The following is a 26,865-nucleotide window of genomic DNA, read 5'->3' as shown; positions in this document are numbered from 1 at the left end:
GATCTTTGAATTTCAGGGATGTGATTTTTAAAAATTCTTTATATGCTTTAAACAGAAGTCCTTTGTCTGAGGGACAGTTCACTAATATTTTTTCCCAGTTTGTAGGTTTTCTTTTCACTATGCTGGAGATTTGTTTTGATATGCAGAAACTTTTGAAAAAGACGTGATCCCAGTTATTGATTCTAGGAAGTATTTCCCGTGTGGTTTGATTCCTGTTCATGAATTCTCTACCTACCCCAATATCTTCAAGATTTTTACCTAATTTGTCTTCCAACAGATTTAGTGTTTCTGTTTTAATATTCAGATCTTTGATTCATTTAGATTTTACCTTAGTACATGGGAATAGGCATGGATCTAATTTTAGTTTTCAGCATATGGAGAGCCAGTTTTCCCAGCACCATTTATTAAAGAGACTGTAGTTTTTCCAGTGAACATATTTGGCCCCTTTATCAAAGATAAAGTGGTTGAGTGTGTTTGTAGTTGTGGTTGTATCTTCTAATCTATTCCACTGATCTTCAGATCTGTTTTTATTCCAGTACCATGTTGATTTTATTACAGTAGCTTTGTAGTATAACTTCAAGTCAAATGCACATGTATAAATACCGTATAGTCTCCCTAGTATAAGAAATGGTAAGAATACATAAAATTTTATGATAATAATTATTCCCCATTACATTTCTTTCAAGTCTTATAATGTTTTCATTCATTAGTTGGCATGCTTTTATTCTGTTTTGATTTTATTATGTGTGATGATATGAACAGCTATTCTGAAGAAAACAAGACATCATAACAGCCATTGCTGATTTAATATCATCTTGCTTTGAAGTCCTATCATGCTTTTGTTCTTCTGTTTCCATTGGTTCTATCATGTTGTATCTTATTGGATTTTAATATGTTTGGTAGTATAAATTTTTTATGGAAGATGAGATAATATAGTAGCCATTGTTCATTCTCTGTTCTTTGCTTCTCAATGCCCTGTAATACTTTCATTCTCTTGAATGGTTTATACTATTTTATTATGTTTGATACTGCATACATGAAGGTATGCTCAACTATTTCAAAGAAAGAGACATTATGGTAACTACTATTAACACTGGGTTGTCTTGTGGTGAAGTATTATGTTGCTTACATTGTTCTGATCTGCTTTGTTCTGCTTCTTTTGTCTTAATCTCTTTAAAATAAAAAAAGCTTTCTTCTTAACTGTTTAAAAACCTAGGTCATGGTGTTGTATTTGCCATTTTGTAGCTAAGCAATCCTTGAGTAAGTGACTGAACCTTGGTTCTCAGCTTCTCTTACAAGATGAAGATGCTCCACTGGGAATTTCTATGGTCACAATCTAGTCTAAAGTCAGTGATGCTAAATGAATATTCTTTTTCCACATAATTGAGGTACAGGTATTAATAACAGAGAAACAATTTAAAAAGAGCCAATGTTATTCACTGTGTCACTGAACTATGAGTATAGCAGAACACTGAATTAAGGAACCTGTTCTTATTCTTGAAAAAGTAGTGTCAGATCAATAAGACAGCATGTGATATACTTTTAACATCTAGAGTTTCACTCCAAAGTTGCATTTTCTCTTTTTATTTTTGCAGAAGATCTAATCCAGCTTTTCTTAAATAGACCTTAAAATTCACATGCTATTTTATCTGTATTTAAAATACCATAATAACTCGTATACATGTGATACAGATGGAGACTATTAATGAGCTGCAGATTTAATATATTTGAGTATGTAAGAGGTGAAATAAGATTCAGTCTCTATACTTTAGTACCAACATACTTTTAAACGTTATTTTTGACGTGTAAAATTTTACATATTTATGTGTTGCTTTGATATTTTAATACAGTATATAATGTTGAGTCAAGGCAATTATAGCTACTCAAATATTTGTCATTTTTTGTGATGAAAACATTCAAAATCCTTTCATATAGCTTTTCTGAAATATACAGGATATTATCAATGTCTATATTTATTGAATACCATAGCTTATTTCTCTAATATAAGTGTAACTTAGTACCTATGGATTAACCTTCTGCTATTTCTTCCTCTACCCTACTTTCCCAAGACTTTGGTCTGCCATTCTGCTTTCAACATCTATGATATTAACTTTTTAAATTCTATCATGAGTTGATCTTGCAGTATTTGCCTTTTTGTACTTGACTTATTTACCATTAACATAATTACCTCCAGTCTCATCCATGCTACAAATGACAGGATCTTATCTTTTATTGCTGAATAGCATTCCACTATATATGTGTGCCATGCTTTCTTTACCATAAATTGATAGATATGTCAGTTGTCTCTATTTCCTAACTACTGTGAATAGTGTTACAATAAATAGGGGAGTACAAACGCCCTTTTCATATACATATTAAATGCCTTTGGAGAAAAACCCAGTAATATAGTTGCTGTAGCATATGGTAATTGTATTTAAAATTTTTGAGGCACCATCGTATTACTTATACTGACTATACAATTTATATACCCATCAGTTCTATGCAAGACATCCTTTTCTTTAGATCTTCAATCAAACTTTTTATCTTTTTTCTCTTTGATAATTATCATTTTTACTAGAATAAGGTGAAATCTCTTTTTACTTTAAAGAGATTAAGACAAAAAAGGACGTAACAAAGCAGATGAGAACAAAACAATATAAGCAACACAGTGTTTCATTACAAGACAACCCTAATTAACAGTAACTATCATAATGTCTCTTTGAAATAGTTGAGCATAAACTCATACACAATAGTATCAAAAATAACAAAATAGTATAAAACCATTCAAGAGATGGAAAGTAATATAGGGCATTCAGAACCAAATAACAGAGAATAAACAATGGCTACTATATTATCACAGTTTTTATAGAAAATTTGTTTATACTATCACACATAATAAAATCCAATAAGATACAATATAATAGAAACAGTGGAAACAGAAGAATAAAAGCATGGTAGGACTTCAAACTAAGATGACATTAAATCAGCACTGGCTATTATAATGTCTTGTTTTCTTCAAAATAGCTGTTCATATTATCAAAATAATAAGAGCAAATAAACCAGGATAAAATCTTTCCAACTAATGAATGAAAACGTTATAAAGTTTTAAAGCAATGTAATGTGGAATCATGGTTACCATAAACTCATATGTACTCTTACCATTTCTTACACTAGGGAGACTATGCAGTTTTATACATGTAAGTTTGATTTATTTCACTTATGAGTATGGTCTCAAGTTGTGTCCATTTATTTATAAATATCTCAACGTGATCCTTCTTTATACCTGAGTAGTACTCCATTGTATAAAAATACCACAACTTTTATATCCGTTCCTCAGTTGATGGACACTTTGGTTGTTTCCAAGATCTAGCTATTACACATTGTGTGGCTATAAACATGGTATAAACATATATCACTGTGGTATGATGTTTTCAGTTTGAGAATATGCCTAGAAGTAGAAGAGCTGGGTTGAATGGGACTTCCAATCCCAGCTTTTTGAGGAATCTCCAGACTCATCCCCACAGTGATTGCACTAATCTATACTCCCACCAACAGTGCAGGAGAGTGTTTTTTTTCTCTACAGCCTCCTGAGCAATTGTTGTTGATAGTTTCTTGATCTTGGACATTCTTTCTGGAGTGATACAGAATCTCAGTAAGGTTTTAGTTTGCATTTCCATAATGACCAATGATGATGAAGATTTTTTCATGTATTTATTTGCCATTTGTATTTCTTCATCTGAGAACTGTGTATTCAACTCAGATGTTCATTTTTGGATTAGGTCTTTCAATTTCTGAGGTCTGACTTTTTTGAATTCTTTATATGCTTTAGACAGAAGGCCTTTGTCTGAGGGACAGTTCACAAAGATTTTTTTTTCTCAGTGTATGGGTTTTCTTTTCACTGTGCTGGAGATTTCCTTTGACTTGCAGAAACTTTTGAAAAAGACGTGCTCCCAGTTATTGATTCTGGGAAGTATTTCCTGAGCAGTTTGATTCCTGTTCATGAATTCTTTACCTACTCCTATATCTTCAAGATTTTTACCTAATTTGTCTTCCAACAGATTTAGTGTTTCTGTTTTAATATTCAGATCTTTGATCCATTTAGATTTTAGTTTAGTACATGGTCATAGGCATGGGTCTAGTTTTAGTTTTCGGCGTATGGAGAGCCGGTTTTCCCAGCACCATTTATTAAAGAGACTGTCGTTCTTCCAGTGAAACTGGCTCCTTTGGCTCCTTTATCAAAGATAAGTTGCTTGAGTGTGTTTGTAGTTGTGGTTGTATCTTCTAATCTATTCGATTGATCATCAGATCTGTTCTTGTTCCAGTACCATGTTGATTTTATTACAATAACTTTGTAGTATAACTTCAAATCAGGGATTGTGATGACTCCTTCCTTGCCTTTGCTGCTTAGAATTACCTTTGCTATTCTAGGTCTCTTCTGGTTCCAGATAAGTTTTAGGAGTGATTTTTCTAGATCTATAAGGTATGTTGATGGTATTTTCATTGGAATTGCATTGAATCTGTATAACAGTCTTGGGAGAATGGCCATTTTCACAATATTTATTCTTCTTATCCATGAACACGGTATGTCTTTCCACTTTCTGAAATCCTCTTCAATTTTTCTTTCAGGGTATTGTAATTTTCACTGTATAGGGAAATTCTACTTCTTTCCTGAGATTAATTGCAAAGTATTTCATTTTTTTGGACGCAAGTGTGAAGCGTGTGGCTTCTCTTATTTCTTTCTCAGTGATTTTGTTGTCAGTGTATAGAAATGCCGTTGATTTTTGAGTAATGATTTGGAATCCAGCTTAATTGCCGAATTTATTTATTTTATCTAGGAGTCTTTCAATGGAGCTTTGGGGGTCTTCTATGTAGAGTATCATGTCATCTGCAAATAATGATAATTTAACTTCCTCTTTTCCTATCTTTACCACTTTTATTTCTCTCTCTTGTCTAATTGCTCTGACTAGTATTTTAAGTGCTATGTTGAATATGAGCAGTGAAAGAGATATCCTTGTCTTGTGCCTGGTTTTAATGTAAAGGCCTTGAGTTTTGCCCATTTAATATGATGCTAGCTGTTGATTTGTCATAAATGGCCTTTATTATATTGAGGTAAAGACCATCTATTCCAATTTTCTGTAAAGTTCTTATCATGAATGAGTGTTGGATCTTATCAAAACCTTTTTCTGCCTCTATAGAAATGATCATGATATTCTTACATTTGCCTTTATTGATGTGGTGGATTACATTTATTGATTTCCATATGTTGAACCATCCCTGCACGCCTGGGATGAATCCCACTTGGTCATAGTGTATAGTCTTCTTGATGATTTTCTGCATCCTATTTGCCAATATTTTATTGATGATTTTTGCATCTGTGTTCATTAGGAAGGTTGGACTGTAGTTCTCTTTGATTCTTTATCAGGTACTAGAGTAATATTTGCTTCCAGGAATGACTTAGGAAGGATTGCTTCCCTTTCGATTTCACTGAAGAGTTTGAGGAGTGTTGGCATTAAGTCTTCTTTGTATTTCTTGTAAAATTCCACAGTGAAACCGTCTGGGCCTGAACTTTTCTTTGTAGGTAAGGATTTAATTACAATTTCATGCTCATTAATAGAAATTTGGTTATTCAGCAGTTTTCCACTTCTTGACCCAGCTTTGGTACTTCATATGTTTAGGAATCTGTCCATTTCGTCTGTGTTATCAAACCTATGAGAATAGAAGTTTTTGAAATAGGTGTTGATGATCTTCTATATTTTGACAGAGTCTGTAGTGACTTAGCATTTTTCATTCCTTATTACATGAATTTGAGCTTTTTCTTTCCTTTTTAAAATTAGGTTGCCTAGAGGCTTATCAAATTATTTATTCTTTAAAAGATCCAACTCTTTGATTCATCGATTCTTTGGATTGTTTTCTTAGTCTCTATTGCATTAATTTCTGTTCTGATTTTATAATTTCCTCTCTTCTTTTGGTTTGGACTTGACTTGCTCTTCTTTTTCTAGACGTTTGAGGCATAGCATCAGGTTGTTTATTTGTATTTGTTCTATTTTCCTGATGGAGGAACTCAGTGAAATAAATTTTCCTCTGAGGACTGCTTTCATTGTATCCCACATTTGTTTGCTTGTTGGTATTATTTAATTTGTTCTTTAATTTCTCCTGTGATCCACTGATTGCTTAAGAATGTATTATTTAATTTCCCTGTGTCTGTGTGGTTTTTGCAGTTTCTTTTGTCATTAATTTCTAGTTTCATGACACTATGTTCTGATAACTTGCATGGGATAATTTCAATTCTTTTGCATTTATTTAAATATGTTCTGTGGTCTAGTATGTGGTCTGTCTTGGAGAATGACCCATGTACTGCTAAGAAGAATGTATATTCTGATGTTGTTGGATGGGACACTCTGTATATGTCTATCAAGTCCATTTGTTCACAAGTGTGATTCATTTCTCTTGCTTCTTTGCTGATTTTCTGTCTGGTTGATCTTTCCCTTGGTGCCAATAGTGTGTTAAGGTCTCCTATTATAATTGTGTTATTGCTAATTTGTTTTTTTCATTTCTATTAATACTTGCTTTGTATAACTGGATGCTCTGGAATTTGGTGAATATATATTCAAGATTGTTATCTTTTCCTCTTGAAGTTTTTCCCTAACCAGTATCTAGTGACCTTATTTATCTCTTAGGATCATTCTTGGTTTGAAGTTCACATTGTCTGCAAATAGAATAGCTATCCCCATTTTTGGGGGGTTCCTGTTGCATGAAGTATTGTTTTCCATCCTTTGACTTTCAGTTTGTGAATTTGCTTTTGGGTTAGATGGGTTTCTTGTAGATAGCATATGTTTGGATTTTGTATATTGATCCATTCTTCCCCTCTGTTTCTTTTAATTGGTGAATTGAGACCATTTACATTAATGGTTATAACTGTATATATTGGTTTATTGTTGACATGTTGTCTTTCTGCTGTTGCATCTTTATCTTTCCATTCTGTTTTATTGCCTGCCTGCCTTAGTCGTTCTTGCCCATGTGTACCTGAACTATCTTTCAGTATTCTTTGTAGAGTTGGCTTAGTGGTCATGAAGTTCTTCTGCTGTTGTTTGTTATGGAAGTATCTTATTTCTCCATCCATTTTTATGGACAGTTTTGCAGAGTACATCAGTCTAGTTTGGAAATCATTCCCTTTAGGATCTGAAATACCTCACTCCATGTTCGTCTTGACTTCACTGTTTGTGGTCAGAAGTCTGCTGTGATTCTGATAGGTTTTCCTTTATAGGTGATCTGTCTTTTCTCTCTAACAGCTTTTAATATTCTGTTTTTATGTTGGATTTCTGGGATCATGATTATTATATGTCTGGGTGTAGTTTTATTTCAGTTATGGCTATTTGGAGTTCTATATACTTCACTAATTGTAATGCTAGTTTCCATTCCTAGGTTTGGGAAATTTTCAGCTATTACTTCTCTAAATATTCTCTTGACATCCTTTATGTTGTCTCCTTTTTTATCCCTATCAATCTTATGTTGTTTTTCTTTGCATTGTCTTGCAGCTGTTGAATTATTTCCTGATTCCTTGTTATTTTTTAAAGATCTTTTCTATTTTCACTTCGTTGAGGCAGTTTTGACAATTTTCAATTGAATTTTTTATTTTCTGTATATCTCTTTGAATCGGCTTTATGTATTCTGTTTTTTCCTTATATTGTTCATCCAGGGATTCTATCTTTTTCTTTTGTACCTGTAATTTTTTTACTGTGTCTTCTTTAGATGTGTTCAGCATCTCTTTCGTTAACTTTTATAATTTCTTCTTTTATCTGGGAGATTATTTCTAGTTTGAATTTCTTTAAACTTCCTGAAGTTGCTTCTTTATTTCAGTTGCTATTATTTTAGGTATTTCATGTGTGTGGCATATAGTTTCTTCTATCTTCGTGGATCCTAGGCTTTCTTGGGATGGGCTGGAGGTTTGAGATTGCATTTTGGTCTTTCATTTTTGTCATGTTCCTATATTTCTGTGTTTCACGTGTTGTTCCAAGATTTCCTCTGGGCATGTTGGAAATTGTCTCCTATGCCCTCAACTCCTGGGACTGAATGGATGTTGTTGAGCCTGGTCCAGTCAGGCCCACAGAACCTCCTGTGCCACCTCCAGTGTTCCAGGAAGCTGGGCAAGCCTCTAACCACTGTGGATGATGGTCCAAAGCTCTCCCCAGGAAAGGACCAATGTGCTATAGCTCACTTCAAGTGCTCTCAACTCCCCTGATTGAAGAAGGTCACTGGGTGTAATCTAGTCTGACCACAAAACCTCCCTAGCCTCGTCTAGTGTGGCTGGAAGCTGGGAGCATCCTTGACCACTGGGAACAATGATGTCAAACTCTCTTGGGCTTGGATGGTGAGCAGCAACATACCCTCACTGGGATCCCAGTTCCCTCCTGTGGCAGCACAGTTTCCCAGATTGAAAGCAGATATCTGGGCATGGCCCAGGCAGGCCTGAAACCTGAAGAGCCCAGTCCAGTGTGGCTGGAGGCTAGGCACATTCTTGACCACTGGGAGAGATGATCTTAAACTCTCCCAGAGCTCGGGATGGTGAGCAGAAACTTACCCCTGCCCGTATCCTAGTTCCCTCCTCTGGAAGCACAGTTCCCTGGATTGAAAGAAAGTCACTGGGCATGACCCAGGCAGGCCTGAAACCTGCAGTGTCCAGTCTAGTGTGGCTGGAAGATAGGCACAAATAAGGTGATATCTTACTGTGGTTTTTATTTGTATTTAACTAGTGATTAATGATATTTAGAGGTATTTTAAACATTCATTGGTTTAATTGCTTCACATTATTAAATTCTATTATAATTTTTTACTGTTAAATTGATTGATTTCCTTAGGTATTTTCAGTATCTCTTGTTGGACATGGAAAATATTTTCTCTAATGTCTTTTCTGTGTCTCAAATCTATCTTTTGTTGTTCAACAGTTTTTTGTTTGGTGTAATTCCATTTGTCTATTTGGTTTTATTATTGTTGTATTAGGTTCCTATCTAAAATTTCTTGTCTGTTCATCCTTTTTCTAGGTCATACTCCTTAAGTGAGACTTAGTGCTACTACCAACAAGCTTTCTTATAAAATCAGAGTCCTCTAATCCAAGACATTTCTAAATATTGGATTGTATGTTCTGTAAAGCCACTTTTAGAGTGAGCAGAAATTTCTTTTTACGAACCAATTGTTCTATTTGAAATCACATTTCACACATTAAAGGCCTGTTAGGTATAGTTCTCTTAATATCCTAATAAGTCTAAATCAACAAGTTTCCTTCTCCAGCTACTTAGAAGGTATGTGAGTATGTGGGAATGTTCAGGAAAGAGCCATGGCATTATCAATAAGATGAAAATATTTTTCCATGTCTCTCCCAACCTATACAAAGTGTATCTATCTTTCATGGTCCAATTGAAATCCTCTTAGTTCAGGAGTCATGACACTAAAGATCACTGAAGAAGATATATTTTATTTTGTCTAAGGAAGGCTTTTATGAAAACATGACATTTGAACAGCAAATTGATGGAAAAGGGAACAGTAAATCATGAGGACCTTTTAAAGATAGTTCCCGTGCTAATATTGTACAACTTTATATACCACTTGATAAAATATTGGATTATATTGAGTTCATGTGTATTAATGGATTAGAAGTTCATGTGGTTGTGCTATCTATGTCACTGGTATTTGTTCTTGATTAGAGATCTGGGGTTCATGATAAGAAACCTCACTTTCCTTGTTTCTAAAAACTAGGGTTAACCAACATAAAGAATATGTCTCTTAGAATGCTGATCTTTTATTAGTAGTACATATTTGCAGTATGTAATGATTATATTCATCTTGGGGAATTCATACATAATATGTAACACATCTTAATTCCTTTTTATCATCTTCCCATCTTCCTTCCTTCTTCTCTTCATCTGTTGTTCCTCTGCTCTTTTGCAAAAGATTTGTCTTTAATGGCATGACTAAGAAAAAAATAAGAGAATTTCCTAGACACATAAAGACATGTTTCCTGCTACCTGGATACAAATACAAAAAGTAGTATATGAAAAGAATTGAGTTCAGTTATAGTTGGCCATATAAGAGTACAAACTAAACAAGACTTGCTTGAAAGCCAATAAAGAAGCAAACAAAATTTAAGACAAAAAGAATGAGCCTAATGGCTGTGATAGCTGGTACTACATCAAGGAATCAAGCATTTTAGATTATAAGCATCATTGCAGGACAAGCAGTTGAAAAAAATAGATCATTACTTTGGGGATAATGAAATCAAAGTTATAGCAGGATCTAGGTCTCCTGGGCCACTGAGTGGATAATTGCTGCACTAATTCCCTGAGTGAGGAGGGATTTTGTGTAGTTTAATTGCTGATACAATAATATAAGCTCTTTTAATTATGCATGTCTTATTTAATTTCATATTTTATTAATTGTTATTTCATTAAAGAAATAGAGTAAATTTTTTATCAGCTAAGAACACTGATGCTGGAGCCAGACTGACTCTTCTATTTAATTATGTAACCTCAGCATATTACACCATCACTCCATGCCTCAATTTTCCTATCTGTAAAACAGTCATGAAAATACACATCTCTTAGGGTTATAATAAGTATTACATTGATTAAATAAATAAAGCTTATGGATAATATGTATTAACTTCTTGCAATTATTTCTACTTTAGGAAGTCGAGTATAGTATTAGCATGACACCTAAGTTTGCAAGGTCCTTAATGTCTTTATTCAGACTTTGACCTGCGTGGTTGAGTTTGGCAGCCTATAAGAATCATCTACCTGTATATAATGACTGGATACAAAGTAGGCTGAATTATAAGTTTTTTTTTTAAGGCTTGAAGAGGGATGACTACAATTGCACAATTATAATTTCACTATTAATCACTAAAATATGTCAGCACTCTTAGCTTGCCTAAAATGTGAAATGATAAAGATGTTACTAAAAATAATGTAAGCTCTATCAGGACAGGTACTATATCTATCTTGATTGCTATTATAGCTCAGTGCTTAACAATGTCAGGTTCCATGCAGAAGCTCAAAAAATGTTAAAAGAATGAATACACATGTATTTTAACCAATGGATTAAAACTTAGAAATCTCAGAGTCACTTTTTACAGAGGCTACATAGGGTCTCAATAATGTCAAAATGACCCTGTAATCCAGAATGTAAAATATAAAACAATTATCAGTCACATTTTGGATTAAGAAAAGCTGTGAACCCAAGTACTTTCATCTGACTTTGAGTATTAATCTTATTTATCACATTTGGCTTATTAAAACTAAGTGGATGGTTTCAAAAAAAGTGAGTTATCGCTCACATACAAAAATTGTTCTGCTAATAGATTATTTAAGCAAACATATTTTGTGCAATGAATGACCTCTGAATTATGTATCACAGAGCTGAATTTCAGATACTAGGGAAAAGAATGTCATAGGGCATGGGGATGCAGGTTTCCAACGAAACCTCCCTGAATGCTGCAAGTAAAAATAGACTTCACAATTTCTCGGATGCTTGTTAAGAGGTCAAACATGTGCCTGAGAAACCACACATTATAAACTGAGAAATGAAGTTGAATGAGTGAATTATTAGGCAAAGCTCTAAAAAGAAACTCTGGGACCATAAACTTGAGACTATTTGTGAATTTCTGTGCGTTGAACTTTTTTCTTTTCTTTTTTTTTTTTTTTGATGAACATGCTATCTATGTAGAATTAGCTTTTAAAACCCAATCTTTACATTATTTAAGAATGAAATAATATTTCCAGCTCAGTTTCCTGCTCACGATTTGGATTATTTATGAGTGAAGGCTTTATTTTCAGTCGTATTGGCCCTTGGCAAGATAGTCAGATCCATTCTCAGATATTAAATGATCAATTCAATTTTGTAGAGTTGATGACCAGATTGATTAGACAGTAAATGATCAGTCCAAATAGAAATTACCATTTGGCTTCAACCAGTATTACAATTTAAAAATGAAATTGAACTCAGAATTTTTACTGTAGTATCCTGAATAGCTACAGACTTAAAGGTTACTAGGGCAATGACTTGCAAACTCTGGGCACATCAAACTTACCTGCAACACTGGACTCCAAACCTGGAGTGTCGTTGTGGGGTGTAGAATTTAACATTTCCAACAAGTTCCCCAATTATGCTAATAACAGTAGTCAGCATTCGAGAACTGCTGTTTTACATATATGAGCTCTGAGTCACCCTTTGAGAATCACTATTCTACACATACAATCTTTGGTAATTCAGTGTGACATATCACCATGATATAGGTTGTAACAATTTTTTATGCAAGAGACTAGAACTAGGGTTATATTTGGATATAGAATAGAATGATGGGTATGGAATTAATAGCACTTGTCTTGAAAATCAACGACATTGTTCAGCAATTACACCATCAGTTACTTGATTGGTAACCAGAAGTTGTTTTCTGGCAGGAGACATATAAAATGAGGTCTCCTAGACAATGGAAGTTATTGATAAAGAGTTCAATAATGACATAATAGGCAGTATAGTGGATTAGCTGCCCTTTATATCTGGAGAAAATTTCCAAGATGCCCAGTGCATGTCTAAAATTCAGATAGCTCTCAACCTTGTATGCACTACATTTTTAAAATGTCCATACCTGTGGTAATATTTAATTTGTAAATTAACCACAGTAAGGTGACAATACAATAGAACAATTATAACAATGTACTGTAGTAAAAGTTATGTGAGTTTAGTTTATTTCTTTTTCAAAATGTCTTATTTTAACTTATTCCCCTTCTTTGGGATTATGTGAGACATTGTGCTATCTATGAGATAAGATGAATTAAAGTGACACATAGGCAGCGTGACAGAGTGTTGGGCTCCTACTGAGCTTTTGACAATGCAGAAAGGAGTGCTTTGAGCCTTGATGATGTCAGCTGTCTGTGGTTTACTGATACGAGTAAAGTTGTGACTAATGGAGTGGGGCTTATAATCACATTTTTAAAATTTCATAAATTTTATGAAATTTGTGGGGTGTAGAATTTAACATTTCCAACAAGTTCCCCAATTATGCTAATAACAGTAGTCAGCATTTGAGAACTGCTGTTTTACGTATATGAGCTCTGACTATATATATATATATATATATATATATATATATAAAATTCTATGCTATACACTGAGACTATTTAATGTATTTATGTAGTTATTACATGTTTGTAGTACATAAAGTTTATATTACTTATGTTGAATATATCTTAATTCCTTTTATACATCTGCTTTTCCTTCTCACCTCCCCCTTCATCCATACCTTGATTCCCTTCTTTTTTTTTTTTGTACACATTTGCAATACATGATGTTACATTCCTTTGTGGAACTGGTACATGTACGTAACACATTTTAATTCTTTGCTTAATCTTCTTGCAATGAGACTATTTCAAAGATTGTAGACTGGCCCTTGGTCATCAGACTCTCACATTATGCAAGGAATATTTTCTAAACACAAGCAGTGAGCAGCAACATTGTAAATTTATGCATTATTGGAATTATAACAGGTGGTAATGAGAGTCTATTTCACAGAATTCAAGAGTAAATGGTTTGGTGACTTGCAATAACAAACTAGGCCTTGCGGAGGGACCTCTGCTGGGTTTTACTCAATACCAATAAATACGAATAAATACCAGTGATGCCAAATAAAACCAATACTGGGAAGAGAATCAGCCTCTGCAGTTTTTGCTTCTTAACATTTCTTGAGTAATAGTCCCAGGAAACTGAAACAAGTTAATTAAGGTGCTAAGAAACTGGCACAATTTCTGAGCAGATTAACACCACAGAAAATATCAGTGTAACTAACTGAGATTTGTTTCTGCCTGCAAAAGTTGTATTTGTACAACTGGGGCAGAGTCCAGAAGTACTGAAGGAAGTTAATTAGTTCAATTTTCCATGGCTCTGTCATCTGTTCCCAGAAATATGGAATGGGAAAAGCCCAATGAGTATAAATATGTAGGCATATGCAAAAGATTGTGATTTTGATTAATATAACTATTTTTATATTATCAAAGCTTTGATTTTATAAATTGTTAACTATAATTGGAAAGGAGATAAAAATTATAATGGAAATAGAGAGTGGGAACTCTTTAGACTAATATCAGCAATCTCTGGCCATAGAATGTTGAAAAACAATGCACATTTTAGATTTCACCCCATAGTAGTCATATAAAATATGTACTATGTGTCATGAAAATAAATATTTTAAAACTAGTTTAATTTACTTACTGTTTTGCTTCCACAGCCAGGCTTAGAAAACGTTGGTCAGGGTATGCACAAAAGTTGTGCCTACAGCACTATGTTATGCATTGTAATTGCTATTATTCCTAGTGATTTCCTTATCAAAAATTTTGCTTCTTCCAGTAACAGTTCAGCTATCTAGAGATCTTATTTTTTGAGAAAGAAAGAAATGCTTTTACCTGGAGACAACAATAATTCTGTTGAACTGAGAAGAAATACTGTTGATTAGCTACTATGATTATGGTGTTATGTGAGTTACGGTGTTGACTGGGATGACTGATTTAAAATAACAAGGGAGAAATTGGACAGCTTCTCTGTAATGAATTTAAGTAAGTATGTCTGTAATATAGGAGCTCATTTAGGGTGTCTCATAGTATTATTATGTCTGTGATTCAATCAATGGAGAACTATAATCCATTTTAGACAGGACTAATGACAACTCTGATCCTCCGGAAATAAAGATTTATTCATCAATTATTAATTTCATGCCATAGTATTTAAATTGTAAGATGTAGGAGAAGACTAAACATTCTGGGATCAGCTAATTCTCTGAGGTGGCAATCAATCTATCTTTGATTATATATGATAATTATATAATATTAGTAGAATTAGGACCTCATTGTTGCTTTTATTTGGAGATTAAATGTGGTTGATGGTGGTGCCAAGCTGACCAAAGTTAAACTTATTATGGCTAATTTGATTAGGCAAGGGATGACTAACTACTTTGATAAACATTTTTTTTATTTCAATTCATTTTGTTTCATTTTTTGGGGGATATAGTCTCTCTATATAGTTTAGGCTGACTTTGAACTCATTGAATAGCCCAGACTGGCCTCCAACTTACAGCAATCCTCCTATCCAACCTCTCAAGTGCTGAATTTACAGGCATGTCCCACTGTGAATTGGTAGGTAGAACATTATTTTTGAGTATGTTTGCCAGGGTGTTTCTAGGGGGAGAGACTGTCATTTGAATCAGAGGATTGACTAAAGAAAGTCACTTTCACCAATGTGGACAGACATCATTCAGACTGTCAGATAAAAAAGTAGGTAAAAGCATGGATGTGTTGTTCTCTCTGCTTGAATTGAACCATTCATCTTCTTCTATACTCAAAAACTGGAATTTTTAGATTTCAGAACTTTGAAGTCAGCCTGGGACTTATAGCATTGGCTCTTGTGATCTTCAGCACTTTGGGCTTAAACTAGAACTTCCTTACTAGTTTTCTTGTTCATCTAGTTTATAGGTGGCAGATAGTGGGATATCGCAGTCCATAATTGTGTGAACAAACCCTTCATAATAAATTTCTGTCCCTGCATAGCTTTATTCAGTTTCTTCTCTGGAGAATCTTGGGTAATATAGTTTCATAGCCAGTCTGGGAAAATATTACTCAAGATATGCATAAAATATGTGCACATAATACTATGCAGAATTTTCAGAAGATAGAAAAGTCTAGCAAGCTGGTCCTTATCTAGAATCCCTTAACCTAATAAAAGGAACATGCTCCAAATTCATAGAGCAATCAGCAGCACTGCAAAGCAATTGCTGTATGGGGGATGCATTGGATGAAAGGCCTTTTGGAGAAGAAAATGAAATATTTCAGCTTGTTAAGTAATAGGTGCCTAATTCATTTTCTCATTATCATAGTGCAAACTAGTTTACTAATAACCTTTATGTAACAGGCTTCCATAGTATAGTTTTTTTTTTTAACCATAGAAAGTGCCTAGGAAAAAGTGTGATACAACGTAGCTGCTCCATCCAATAGTGAGCAAACCTAATTTATCCATCAGGCATGATGAAGAGAACCAAATGTAGGCAACTTACGGAAGTGCTTTGGACAATGTATAAGCTATATCAAAACATGGGCAGTATTATGACAAATTATCATTATTTATGTTTTATTTACATAATTCTTTATTAATTCTCTCAGGTCAGCACATGTAGCATAATCGTTTGGTTCCACTGTACTATGATTTGATGTACAGAGGGCTTAATACATTGTTATCAGTCTAATAAGACATATTTGGATCCATTATTACCAAACAGCAAGTAGCTCCTCACTGAAGGTACAGTAAATCACATGTTTTTTTCCTGCACCTTAGGCAATGCTGAGGATCCAGAGTGGAGAAGAGAACATATTATTATGGAGTCATTCTGTCCTCTCTGGTTACACTCCTTTATTCCCTTCTGCTAGATATCTTTTAGCAACATTATGGCTGTAATGTGCACCTTCGTTCATGCATTCTGTGCTTTTGGTGTTGGAGATATTGTGAAGTCTGTGGGTAGAAGGCACCCTGAGGGTACAGCACATCTATTACCCTAAGCAAGGCAGTAACAGGGAAACAAATGATAATGGCAAAATGCTAATGACTCAAATGAGCTAAAATGATGATGTAGCACTTGGAGCTTCTCAGTTCTTGTGAGGATGCAGGGCCTATCATTAGTTTGCTATATAAATATGCCTTGGAGAGAACTCTTGCAGGCTTGTTTGTCTCTCAGTGATAGAATTCATTAGCATATGGCAGCCTTCTGCAGTGACAATTACCTGAGTGAGAACGCATGTGGACTTCCTTTGCAACTGATATTGCAGTATAATTGTACTTAGGGGGGTGTTTTGACAAACAAGGCAAACCCATTATTTTTATTCATCTACAATTGCAAATTAATTGAACAATTAGTACTAATAGCTTGGATGTACATAGCAGAGCCCTTTGCATCCCAAAGTAGTCCACTGACAAAATGTGAGAATGAGAACTATACTAGTGAAGGAAGGCTCTGAGGAGCAGGTACAACAGCTGTTGAATGACCATAGAAACTCTTTCACCATCTTTAGTCCACAGAAAGAGAATGCCATAACCAGCTTAAAGGGAATAACTCATCATAGAATCCCTGTGTGTGGCTCTTGGATGGCCACAAAGAAAATAAATATTCCATTTGCTGATCCAAAAGTGGTTCACATTGCTAGGAAGATGAAACAAAGCTTTAAAAATAATAGAGTACTAGAATTCAAACTAATACTGAAGTCAATTCCAATATTGTATTTTAAAATGGAGTAGTTATTGATTTAGGGGCTTTATTGGAAGGCGGAGAGCAAAGAATTTAATAAAGCCACTGTCTCCTCATAATGATTCCTAATCAGACTTTTTGATTAGGAGCTACCATGTAATTTTCAACAGTACTATGCTGTGATTGCAATAGCCCATCAGGTCCACATATTCTTGGGTAGACTGTGTCATTCCTACTTTCCCCCTTTCAAAAGTTTCCAACACAGAACCACTAGAGAGTCATATATATATACACCCTTTCCATTCTTCCCATTAGACACATATATTTCTGTATATATATTTCATTGTATATGTTATAGTAGTAAAATATACAATTTAAAACACTTTGGACTTTAATAAATTTAAAAAATTTCAAATGATTGCATAGCATGGTAATATCTTCCCTTGTTATGCAGTTAGTTTTATTTTTTTCCCAAAAGGAGAAATAAAAATACTATCTTCATTCCTTCTAAATACTATCTCATCTTGTTTAATTATGTGATATTTTCCAAAAGATGTATTTGGCTTTTAATGTTCCATTCAAAGTATTGTAACTTTTTCCTTGCCCTAAAATAACATCTGCCTAAAACATCATTGTTTTATGCTTTACTGAAATAATCATCACAAAATACTGCTTCTACAATCTCATCTATCTATTATAAAATTTTTATATTTCCCAAATAGAATTCAAATGCTCCAAAATCTTATGTACACACTGGTGCTAATTCATTTTTTGAGACTATGGATTCTAGTATTCTTCTAAACAAACATGCTCTTCCAACAAGCCTGCTTAATTACTGTCACTAGAAATTTCTATTTGCATACTCGTGTCTGTATCCTTAACTCATATTGTTCTCCACTATTGAAAATATTTTCCTCTTCATAATCCAATTATCTTATACAAATCAAAGGTAACTTTTAAGATTGTATTTAGATTCATATTTATTCTTTTATGAGTCATAGAAATATTTGATCTCATAGGGCATATGGCTATGTAGATAAAGAACAAAAGACACCAAGCACAATAGAGATTTAAGCATCTTATAGTGCTTGAAAAATAAAAATTGGAATTCAAAAGATAATGCAGTTCACAAAAACAGTATCCATATTTTTCTATGGCTATACCTCTAGAATAGGGATAATCCAGAAGTAGATTAAGTATCATATCTCCAGGTTCTCATCAGCCTCAAGGTAATATACCAGATTAATCTGAGACAATACACATTCCCACTGCTCCCAGAAGATGGAGTAAATCTATTGAGTAGAAAGGCAAACTCATTCATAGCCTCTCCAAGTTTTCATACACAAGGAGGAGTAAATTATTATTACCAGACAAATAAAGACAGATTTATAAGAAGACACAGGCAGTAGAAAAAGACCTACAAGTAATCCAACTATTCAATTCATCATATGCAGTCTTTAAAATAGTTGAAATAAGATAAGTTAAAAATGATAGAATAAAGGCTGGCAACATAATACAGCCTTTCCAGAATCTGAAATCAAAATACTTGGAAAGCAACACCTTAGTGAAAAGAAAAAGAAATAGAACTCTGGGAATTAATATGGAGCTAATAGGAAAACTAGAAACTATACACAAACTAGAAAAACTGACGACAGTATACAGAGAGGAACACAACAGTCCAAAATCCTAATCCAGGCTCCTGGGGAAAAAGTGCTGTCTCTGTAAACACAAGTTAATCCTGGAAAGGGCTGGCAACCTCAGGGAGGAACAGAGTGGCATCCTACCTCAAGAAAAGCCCACAGTTAAGGAATTTCTTCCTTAGGAAGCCTGCATTTGGAGGAGGAATTCACCATAGCATCTGCCATTCTTTGGAGCGATATAATTAGAAGATATTATGTAGGAATTTATTGTTTAAGACTTAGCTACTCTGGGAGTCAGAAGCCAAAGAAAAATTGCACTTCAGGATCTCTGGGGTCCCCTATCACATGAATGGGTGAGAAAGAAAAGACAGGCTAATTTTAGACCCCCTAAGAAATTTAAACAACAGTGAATTTAATTTATAAAGGACAGGGCAATGCTATTTTATTTGAAGAGAGACTAGGCCAGTCATGTGTGGTTTTCTGAGAGGACTGGGTCCAAAAATGGCATCAACTAATAGATCAAGCATGGTGCCCATTTTTTATATAGGACTCAGTGGTCTGTTTTGTTTTTCCACCTGCCAGTGTGATCACAGATATGGCTTGGCTTGAGTGGCTGCTGTATTCTGGCATGCACTGACAGAGGATCTTCTGGAGCAAAGTAGTACATGTCACAAGCCCACAATCATAAAGCTACTCTGAGATAGCAGTGACTTGAGGTGCACAGAAAAGGACAAAAACTAAGGCCACTGGAGTGAATATAGCCCTAAGGCAGACACCTCACCATAGACTGATCATGCCCAGTGAGAAAGGCAGGGCAGAACTTAGCATTCTCACTGCAAAAGCAGGGGGAGTGTGGGAATATAATGCAGTAGGTGCCTATGATGACTCACTGTGGCCCACTCTTACCTGGTGGATCCAGTTCCACAGGTCCTGGAAAGAAACCACTCACCCAAAAAGAGAACTTCTTTGGACTCATTCCTCTTTTTCGTTTTTTATTTGTTTCTTTTGCTTTCGTATCATTAACTCTTTTATTCTGTTTTATTCTTCTTTTTTCTATTTCCTTTACCTAAGTCTACTTTCTTTTAAAAAAAATTTTGAGAGACTTCTGAGAAGATGGTGGAGCAGCAAACAGCAGAGAAAACAGCCTCTCTGAGAGACATCATCCAGACATGGGAATATACCATAGGGAGGAAGACAAGAAGGAAGGAAGTGGGTCCCTTGGACCCAGGAAAAGTCTGAAGTCTGAATCAAAGTCCACAGAGAGAATAAAAGAAAAACTTCAATGAAGAAGAAGGCAGTAGCTGGTGGTACTTTCTCCTGGAGTGGGACCTGCTGCATGAGGGGAGCTGCTGCAACACAGGGATGCGTGCTCATGGTAACAATGGTGGCTGGCAACCTTGAGGCCTCTGTGGAAAGTTTTGGCAGTGGAAGGGAGTGGTGGACATGGAGGACTGTATTGGCTGGCGGTAAGTGCAGAGGACTGGATCCGTCTATGGGAGGGAGTGATTGGCTGGGAGCCATTTTGGAGTTGGGGCAGATAAACCCTAATCAAAACTGTTGTCAGCTTTCTCCAGCAGATCACAGCTGGGCACAGAGCCATGGGAACTTCTTGGACTGCAGTGAGCCCAGTGAGTATGGTCTTGAGCAGGCCTGCTAAAGTTGTCTGCTATTCCATCACAAAGCAAGTCCTGTCTTGTGGGGATATGGTGGCATAATTTGGGATGCTATCTCCACAGGCTGTCTACCAGTGAATCCAGAGAGAAGCCTGGAAGTGGACTCCTTTTTTGGTTTTGTTTTGTTTTGTTTTCTTTTATCTTTGTTTGTTTTTTATTTATCTTTCTTATTTTTTTATTGTCAGGGTGGTTCCTAATGTTCTGAATGTAGTTTTATTCTGTTATACCTTTTATCTCTCTCAGCTCTCTTTTCCCTCACTTTTCTCCCCCCAACCTACCTGTAATCTCTTTCTCGTTTCCCACTTTTATGTTTTCTCTTTAATCCATTTTAAATCTTAACCCTTGAGGACAGAATTTATATATTATAGTCTTATATACTACATATAATTGTTTTGCATTCTACTGAAAAGACATGAGAAGACACTTGAGCAAGACACAACCTCAGACACCTAGTTCACCAAAGACAAACCCAAGGGACAATGAAGCTGGAAAGTCTGAAAGCCCCCTACCAGGTTTTTTCAAAGTAATAACAAAGTAAATGAATGAGGCTCTGAAAAAAATGAAATCATAAATAATCTCTAAAATAGCTACAGAGATTACCAAAATATATAACATGCTTAGTGATGTTAGAGCAGACACAGATAAAAACAATAGATGAGCTTAAGCAAATTATGGAAGCACCACATAGGAAACAAATGAAATCCATAAAATGGAGTCAAGCAGATATCCAAGAGATTAAAAACTCCATTGAAAGTATTCAAAGTAGATTAGGTCAATGCAAGGACAGGATCTCAGATATTGAAGGCAGGATTGCAGTTAGTGACAAGGAAAAGAAAGATTTCTAAAACTACCAAGAGACTGTGAGAAATGAATCCAGCAGTTGCTAGATGAGACAAAGAAGAATGGCTTAATATTAATTAGAGTTAATGAACAAGCAGAAGATATCACACATGACATTAAAAACATCTTCACACACATCATTACAGAAAACTTTTCTGGTAGAGAAAAAAAATGACATACAGATAAGCAAGACATATATTGACTCCAATTAGAAATGACCAAAAAAAAATCTACATACTGGCATATCATGATCAAGATTCCAGAAATTCAACACAAGAGTAGAATTTTAAAAGCTGTTAGGGAAAAGAAACAAATCACTTATAAGGGAAAATCTATCAGAATTATACATAATTTCTCAGCACAAACTCTCAAGTAAGGAGAGCTTGGAGTGCAGTACACCAAGTTCTAAAGGAAAACAACTTTCAGCCCAGATTAAAGTATCTTGAAAAACTATCTTTCAAAATTGAGAGATAGGTAAGATACTTCCATGACAAAGAACATCTGAGGAAATTTATGACCACCAAACCCAGTACTCCAAAGTATCTTAAAGGACATTCTAGAAAGGGATAATGACAACAATTCCATTACCTCAACAGAAGAAATACACCAGGAAAGGCAAACAATTAGAGGGAAGGGAAAAAGAAAATAAATGTGGGAGGGGGAGAGACAATAATAGGAAAATAACATGACAAGGATAAATCAATACATTTCCATTTTAACTATTAATGTTAATGATTTCAATTTACCAGTCAAAAGACAAAGACTGGCAAATTGGATCAGAAGCAAGATCAAACAACTTGCTATATAGAAGAAACACATTTAATCCAAAAATTAATTCATACACTGAAAGTTAAAAGATGGAAAGTAGTGGTCTATGCAACAGGAATTCAGAAAAAATCAGGGGTTGCTATTGTATTAAAGTAAATTTCAAGCCAAGACTGATTAAGAGAGATAAAGAAGGTAAGTATATCCTGGTAAAGGGAACAATCCAAGAGGAAGAGGTAAAAATCACAATATATATACAACAAATATTAGTGCATCCAGTTACATCAAACAATTATTCAAGGACATGAAAAGTCAAATAATCCTTAACACAATTATATTGGGAGAATTCAATATTCTTCTGTCACAAAAAGACAGATCAACTAAAAAAAATCAATAATGCAATAGTAGAACTAAATCAAAGTTTTGAGCAAATTGACTTAGTAGATGTCTATAGGATGTCTCACCCTACAACATCAGAATATACATTTTTCTCAGCTGCAGATGGGACATTCTCCAAAATAGACCATAGAACATACTTAAATGTAAAGGAACTGAAACTATCCAATGCATACTACCAGACCATCGTGCAAGGAAATTGGTATCCATGCCAAAGGAAACCACAAGAACTTCATCAACATGTGGAAATTAAATAGCACTCTATTGAATAACCAATAGGTCACAAATGAAACTAAAGAAGAAATTAGACAGTTTTTACAGTTCTATTATAATAACAATTACAACATACCAGAACTTGTGTGACACAGTCAAAGCAATCTTAGAAAGGAAATTTTTAGCAGTAAATACTCATATAAGAGAAACAGCAAGCACATATAAACAACTTAATGTTGTACCTTGAAACTTCTAGATAAAGAAGAGCAGGCTAAACCAAGAGCTCACACAAGGGAAGAAATGATAAGTATCAGAGCATAAAGTAACACACAGAAGACTACTATATATATATATATATATATATATATATATATATATTCATTGATTATATATAATCAATGAATCAATGAGTTGGATCTTTGAAAGATTAAATAAAATTTACAGACCCTTGGCTAATTTTATCATAAAAAGGAAAGAAAAGGCTCAAATCTATGCAGTCAGGAATGAAAAGGGTGAAATTACAACAGACCCTGAAGAAATCCAAAAAATCATCTATACTTACTTTGAAAATGTATATTCTAATAAGATGGGAAATCCAGAAAAATGGACAAATTCCTAGATATATGACTTACCAAAGTTGAATCAAGAAGCTATAAAAATCCTAAATAACCCAATATCAATAAATAGAATTAAAAACTTATCAACAAAGAAAAGCCCAGGCCCTAAAGAATTTGCTGCTGAATTCTATCACTACTTCTCAAACTCCTCAGTGGAAGTGAAAGCTTCAGAAGCAATATTCCCAAATTCATTCCTAGAAGCAAACATTACCCTGATTTCAAAACCAGAGAAGGACTCAACTAAGAGAGGGAATTACAGGCCAGTCTCCCTAATGAATATGGATGCAAAAGTCCTCAATACGGTACTGGCAAACTGATTGCAGCAAATTGTCAAAAAGGTTGTACACCATGATCAAGTGGTATCATCCCAGGAATACAGAGATGGTTTAACATACATAAATCCATAAATGTAATACATCGCTCTAACAGAGCTAAGGACAAAAATCATCTCAACAGATGAAGAAAAGCTTTTGCCACAGTCCAGGATTCATTCACAAAAAAAAAAAAAAAAAAAAAAAAAAAAAAAAATTTCTACAGAAAATAGGAATATACTATCTCAATCTGATAAAAGCCATCTGTTAAAAACCCGCAACCAACATCATACTAGATAGAAAAAAAAATGAAAAGCTTTCACTCTAAAATCAGGAACAAGGCAAGGATGTCCATGGTCCTCCACTCCTATTCAACATAGTCCTGGAAATCTTAGCTGAAGCAATTAGACAAGACAGAGAAGTAAAAGGAATAAAGATAGAAAAGGAAGGAGTTAAATTATTATTATTTGCAGATGACATGATACTCTACATAGAAGATCACAAAGACTCCCTCAAAAGACTTCTAAAGCAAATTTAGTAATGTAGCTGGTTATAAAGTCAATACTCAGAAATCAATAGTGCTCTTGTATGCAAATAACAAATTCACTGAGAGAAATCAGGGAAAATATACCTTTTACAAATAGTATGCAATAAAATGAAATATCTAGGAATCAATCTAATGAAAGTTGTAAAAGACCTGTACATTGAAAACTATAGTACTCTGAAAAAGGAGATTAATGAGCATATTAGAAAATGGAGAGATATGCCATGCCCTTGGGGAGGAAGAACCAATATAGTGAAAGTGACCATACTTCCAAAATTGTTATACAGATTCAATGCAATTCAAACCAGAATTCCAATAGCATATCTTATGGAATTGGAGAAAACAATCCTAAAATTCATCTGGAATCAGAAGAGACCTAGAATAGCAAAGGCAATCCTGGGCAACAAAGATAAGACAAGAGACATTACAATCCCTAACTTGAAATTATACCGTAAAGCTACTGTGATAAAAAGTGTGGTACTGGCAAAACAAAAACAAAAACAAACCAGACTTACAGATTAATGGAATAGATTAGAAGACACAGAAATTACTGTAGAGACACTAGGCTACCTTGTCTTTGACAAAAGTGTCAAACACATTCATTGGAAGAGAGATAGTCTCTTTAATAAATGGTGTTGGAAAAACTGGCTTTCTACATTGCAAAGATTAAAACTAGACTCATGTTTTTCACCTTGTACTAAGCTAAAATCAGAATGGATTAAAGATCTTAATATTCAAACAGAAACATTAAATCTGCTGGAAGATAGAGTAGGTACAACTCTGGAAGGTGCTGGTGTAGGAAAAGACTTTATGAGTAAAATCTGGACTATACAAGACTTATTGAAAAGAATCAGCAAATGGAATCTCGCCCTATTGAAACATTGTGCATAGATAGAGAAATCACCAACAGAGTGAAGAGACAACCCACTATGTTGAAGAACATGTTTGCCAGCTGTTCCTCTATAAAGGATTATTACTGAGAACATATAAAGAACTGAAAAAAAATCAGTCCTCCCAAACTTAAAGACCTAATCCAAAAAATGGCATCTGAGAATATACAATTTTGAGATGAAGAAGTACAAACAGCAAATAAATACGCGAAAAAATATTCAACATCTCAGGTCATTCAAGAAATGCAAATTAAAATAACACTGAGATTTCACCTCACCCCAGAAAGAATGGCTAGTCTTAAGAAATCAATCAATAACAAATACTGGAGGGGCTTGTTTTTAGGAATGCAGACTGGTTCAGCAATTGTGGAGATTCCTCAAAAAACTAGGATTGGAGATCCTATTCAACCCAGCTATTTCCCTTCTGAGTATCTTTCCAAAAGAATTAAAAACATCATACCACAGCAATATATGTGCACTCATATTTGTAGCAGCACAGTTTACAATAGTATGATCTTGGAAAAAATGTAAATGCCCATCAACTAAGGAATGGATAAAAAAAGTGATATTTCTATATAATGGAATCCTATTCAGGCATAAAGAATGAACAACTGGTCATTTTTATAGATAAAGCAATGCATCTTGGAAATACACTTATTAGTGAAATAAATATGTCATGCATACATAATCATCACATTGTTTCATTAGTATGATAGAAGGTGTATTTTGTCCTAGAGAGAATGACTTCAGCCAAGCAATGACTCAGACCACACACCTGCTTTCACTTTAACTAACCCACTGTGAGCCATTTTGAATTGACTTTTGGATGTCTTAAGAAATTTTTGATGTGCTATAAGGTTTGGATATTTTGCAGGTGGATATCCAGTTGTTCCAGTATATTTATTGAGGGTGTAATCCTTTGTCCACTTAACTGCTTTTGCATTTTTGCCAGATATGAAATGTCTGTTATGTGAATATCTAATTTGGGACTTTACATTGGTACTTTGGTGGTTTGTCTATATTGATATCAGTGCTTCTGTATCATGATGGGTGTCGCTTTGTGATAAGTCATGGGATTGGGAAGGGTTGGAACTATAATTTGTTCCTATATCAAAGTCGTTTAGACTATTCTGAGTCTTTTTTACTTATAGAAATATGATCATCAAAATGTTAATTTTTATGAAAAACGGTGCTGACAGTTTAATAAGGGATTGTGTTTTTTCACATTTATTATTTTCTTCTATTCATTTTTGGTTTCATTCTGTCTTTTATTATTAATAATTTTTTTGCTCTTTTAATCTTAAAAAGCAAAGCAGAAAAAAGGATATAATATAAATCATACGTAATTTTTTAAAAAGCACAGGATATTAACACTAGTTAATATATTGCATATTGTTATCTTAGAAGTAGATGTTCAGATATAAATAATGAAAAGGAAAGAAACTTCTAAAAGGAAAGAACAACTAGAATAGAGGAAAGGAGAAAGGAAGAAAAAAGGATTATATGTATGTAGGTATACATATATAAATGTATTTATGTATATGTATGCAAAATAGATAACTATAGTAATAATTACTTTTATTCTTTAATCAGATTTTTATCTCTTTTCTTTCTTCCTTACTTTCCTTTACTCTTTCAAATTTTACTTCTTTCATTTTTCCCATACTCCACCCCATTTACTTTTATTAGTATTACTATTAAGCTATA

The sequence above is a fragment of the Cavia porcellus genome, unplaced genomic scaffold (genome assembly GCF_034190915.1).
Source record: "Cavia porcellus strain 051 isolate PalLab524CR breed Dunkin Hartley unplaced genomic scaffold, mCavPor4.1 scaffold_20, whole genome shotgun sequence".
Lineage (NCBI taxonomy): Eukaryota > Metazoa > Chordata > Mammalia > Rodentia > Caviidae > Cavia > Cavia porcellus.
The sequence above is the reverse complement of the archived record's forward strand: the minus strand, read 5'-3'. Positions refer to the sequence as shown.